Below are 4,921 nucleotides of genomic sequence, written 5' to 3'. Positions count from 1 at the left end.
GGGGGAGTTTAACGTTGTGTTTGTCGCTGCGAGCAGACAGCGTGCAATGGAGAGCTTGCTCAGAGCGGAGCTGGGCACGGACTCGGCGAGGCCGCTGGGCGCTGCGGCCCGTGGAGGCTGCATCAGCACCGGGCAGAGCTACGAGACGGGGCGCGGACACGTGTTCACCAAGATCAACGCCAAGAGCGGGGCACCCTCCTCTACGCCTCCTCACCACCTCACCTCCTCTACCCTCCTCTTCGCCTCCTCTACACCACCTTGCATCCTCGCCTCAACCTTCATTCAGTCAGCCCTGTATCACTTTTTTTCGCTGCGACTACTAGCACCACCGTGGTGAATGTTGCAGTGAACTTCCCCTCGTTGATTCCCCCCTCCACCCACGTTAAGGGACTCGGTCTACCAGACACTTTGACCGCTTCGTCTCATCCACTCCGCGTTCAACCACCGCGCCTCACTGCAGTTCACAACAACGCACTCAACTAAACAACTCGGTCACCCACTCATCCAGTCACTAACTCAATCACCCTATCACACATTCATCCAGTCACTAACTCATCCAGTCACTAACTCAATCACCCTATCACACACTTATCTCGTCACTAATTCAATCACCCTATCACCCACTCATCCAGTCACCCACTCATTCAGTCACCCACTCAATCCCCCTATCACCCACTCATCAAATCAGCCACGCATCCAGTCACCCACTCATCCAGTCATCCACGCAATCACCCTATAACCCACTCATCCAGTCACCCACTCAATCACCCTATCACATACTCATCTAGTCACTAATTAAATCACCCTATCACCCACTCATCCAGTCACCCACTCATCTAGTCACCCACTCATTTAGTCACCCACTCAATCACCCACTCATCTAATCACCCACACATTCAGTCACCCACGCATCCAGTCACCCACTCATCCGGTCACTGACTCAATCACCCTATCACACACTCCTCCACTCGTTTACTCAAACACTCACCCATTTACTCACCCACCCGCTCACCACCATGCAGGTCACCTCACTCTTATTTTCAGATTTATCAGTTTGCACTGCTCCACTCAGGAATCCACACCCAGTCTTCCTGTTTTCCCAAACTCTTGCAACAATAAACTTGATCAATTTAAGGAACGCGTTTCTTTGATCTTTATTATCTAATTACTCATTGGACAGTTATGTATTATTATTTTTTATTGTTACTGGCCGTTTGGCGTTTTGTATTGTGTGGGGTTTGCATCGCTGTCAACCCCTCATCAGTGCCTACCTTATTACAGAACAATTCAGACCTTGTTGGTCACCCCGTGCCCCTTATAAGTCCCATGACAAGGGAGAAACACGCAAATAAACTTAACAAAAATGTTGCCCGTATTGAAACGGCCGGCTGCCGTATGGACCTGACAACTCACTTTCCCCCAACAGAATATGGGTAATACGTGTGGGTTGGCGGCTATGGGTTTTGTTGTGTTTGCGAGTCCAAGTTATAGGACTGCACCCTGGGTTGTGCGTGGTGCTCATTGGTGGGAGATTCCCTTCACTGTGTTGCACGCCAGTGGCTGGGGGCTGCCTGGGGCCAGTGACGTGTGAGCCGGTCCCAATGTGCACCGGCAAACATTTACCGCCAGGTGGCCCCAGTGTTTATTGCCCGTCTCCACGTGGATACCTGAAACCCATGTCAATCCACTGCTGGATGAGTCCCGCAATGAAGATACAATCAGTACATCCACTTTGCTTTTGGACTCCACCTGTTCCATTGGCGGCCGAATGCGAATCTAAATGTGCATACGTTAGAGACTGGTTAATGCGCATAGAAATCAAACCAATTGACCTACGACATTTGCCCCATCAACTTTTGTAGAATTTTAGATGTGCATTACAGCTACTTTAGCCGGATGGTTGTGGTGGCTATGTATGCCTGTAATCCACGACTACGTGGAGGTGAGGGTTGGTGGATCACAAAAATGTTGCGACAACTCCCACCCCTTGGTCGTCAAGGAGGTAGAGAAGGCGGTGTGGATTAATGTGGACTCCGCCTGTTCCATCTGTAGATTTGTGATAGAGCATTTGCTTGGATTTCTCCAGGTGCTCCGATTTCCTCCCACATGTAAACACTCATTAATCTTGATTTGAAGCTTTCGTGACTGCAGGAATCCTTACTCTTTGGTTCTTTCGGTAAAGTCACGTAGGTAGAAAAAATAATAATGGATCACGACGTTTCGATCGCCACACAAGCAATCTCACTGAGTCTCAAGACTCTTGTTCAGGAGGGCCTGAACATTTGGATGTTTGGCTAGTACCAGTTACATTGTATGTTGTTGTTTTCCCATGGGAGTAAACCCATACAGAGAAAGGGACCAGAATGAGGAAAGCGAAGCCAGGCAGTCCTTCAGAAGATGTCATGCACGGGCGTGACCACTGCACCACCTTGCCGCCCAAACAAATGTAATTTAAATAATGTACAATACTGGCAAATAAACCCTATTAGTATCAACTGAATTTCTGGACAATGTGGCACGTGTATAGCTGCATCGGTGTTTCTAAAAGTCGTGTTCACATTGCCTGAAATTAATAATATTATAAAGTACAGGTTTCCCACCTCTGGTTTCGTTTTACTTACTGGTTGTCCTCATTATGTGTGTCACAGGTAATATGGCAAGGAACATATTACGCAGCACGAGTTGTAGGATTAGGGCAATTATGGTGACACGTGACCCCCTCTACACAAGAAACAGCTGAGAGTCAATGCTGTGGTGTTGTGCGATTGGTGCAAGCGACCCATCATTGTGTTTTGATGTTGAGCTGTTAAAATTGCACTGTTGTGGGGTGAGGTCAAGGCCGATGACTTCTTCCAGCGGTGTCAAGATCAGCATTTTGAAGAGGCTCGCGGAGGATGATACTGGGCACTAAGGTGCAGTCTCCCTCCATGAACAACAGAGGGCAGAGGAGCCACGGTCACAACAATTATTGGCGGAGCACTGGGCGTATAAAACACAAAGATGCAAGAAAGTTTATCTCGGGGAGTTAACCCACAACACCTGGGTCTGTCATGCGTGTTCACACGATAACGCGTTTTCACTACGTTGAGATTTATAAGGGCACGGGGTGACCAATAAAGTCTGAATTGGTCTGTAATAAGCTCGGCCCTGATAAGGGGTTGACAGATATGAAATAATCGAGCAGACAGACACGGGCCTGACTTCATCCACAGATGCCTTGTTGAGTCTCTAATTTTTAGGATTCTGCTTGAGATGTCTTGCCAATTCTTCACCAAATAATATGTACGTGTGAGTAACCAGACCTACCTGAGATACCACGCCTCGTAGAGAGCCAAAATAAATATCGTACGTTTATAGATTGCTCGGTAACCTCCGTTCCATGCTGCCATCGACTGGCCAAGAATGTGGCCTGTAGATGCTGCCATCTGCTGGCCAATAATGTAGATGGCAGTATGGAAGGTGGTGAATTGCGGTCGTTGAGATGAGTTTTGATTGGTGAGATGATTGAGGTTGGTGCAGTGGATGAGATGGGTGCAGTCAGTCTGGTGACTGTGTGGTTGGTGTGGTGAATGTAGTGGGTGGTGTGGTGAATGTAGTGGTTGGTGTGGTGACTGTGTGGTTGGTGTGGTGACTGTGTGGTTGGTGTGGTGAATGTAGTGGTTGGTGTGGTGAATGTAGTGGTTGGTGTGGTGAATGTAGTGGTTGGTGTGGTGAATGTGGTGGTTGGTGTGGTGAATGTAGTGGTTGATGTGGTGAATGTAGTGGTTGGTGTGGTGAATGTAGTGGTTGGTGTGGTGAATGTAGTGGTTGGTGTGGTGAATGTAGTGGTTGGTGTGGTGAATGTAGTGGTTGGTGTGGTGAATGTAGTGGGTGGTGTGGTGACTGTGTGGTTGTTGTGGTGAATGTAGTGGGTGGTGTGGTGAATGTAGTGGTTGGTGTGGTGAATGTAGTGGTTGGTTTGGTGAATGTAGTGGGTGGTGTGGTGAATGTAGTGGGTGAGATGAGTGTAGTAGGTGTGATGAGTGCCATTTGTGCGGTTAGTGGAGTTGGTGTTTGGTGAGTGAGGTGAGTGTGGTGTGATTGGTGAGGTGTAATTGGTGAGGTGAGGTTGGTGAGGTGTAATTGGGGTGGTGAGGTGGGTGAGGTGTAATTGGTGAGGTAAAGTTGGTGAGTGTATCAGTGAGCACCTGGAGGATTCTCCTCCACGGTCGCCTTTGTCTCCCCCAGTAGCGATGTTCACTCCACACCGCACCAGGAACTCATCTGAGGCTGAGTCGACCTCACACTCTCTCACTGTCTCACAACAACAACAACAACCGCCATTCGCCACTAAGTGGCGGTGACGTCACCACGATGCTTGTGCCAGGCCATGTGCACCTTGAGGCCACGTGAAGTGTCGAACGCCCGCTGGCAGGAGGTCACGGGGCAGACCCAGGTGGTGCCACGGGTCGACTGACTGAGATGACTGGCTGATGCACCACCTGTGCCCCCTGCTCACACTCACGCACGCGCACTCACTCACAAGCGCGAGTTCGCGTTTTCAGGCGATATAAAATAATTTATATTTCATGCCAGTTGGTTCTGAAGGGCGGCTGTTTGTAATTTGGGCGTTCGTAAGTCGAGGACTGTCTGTAAATAAAGATTCCGATTGTGGGGCTTTCACCGTGGGATGAGCTTGGCCCGATCCGCGGGGGCGTGGCTTGCACGACAGTGGGCGGGGCATAGCCGCGACGGGCGTGGCTTATCCAGGAAGTGGAGACCGCGAACGCCGGACTGCAAGCCTGAGGGAAGCGCGCTCCTTTTAAAGTTAACAACAACATTGTTAAATGTAAGTAGCGCCTCTCTACTTTATTATTGTTTTACTTGTTTAATACATTACTTGTGGTGCCGTGAGTCGAGTGAAATGAGTCAATAACCTTGC

Source organism: Petromyzon marinus, chromosome 15 (assembly GCF_048934315.1).
Source record: "Petromyzon marinus isolate PM22_M1 ecotype Great Lakes invasive population chromosome 15, UKy_Petmar_22M1.pri1.0, whole genome shotgun sequence".
Taxonomy (NCBI): domain Eukaryota; kingdom Metazoa; phylum Chordata; class Hyperoartia; order Petromyzontiformes; family Petromyzontidae; genus Petromyzon; species Petromyzon marinus.
The sequence above is the reverse complement of the archived record's forward strand: the minus strand, read 5'-3'. Positions refer to the sequence as shown.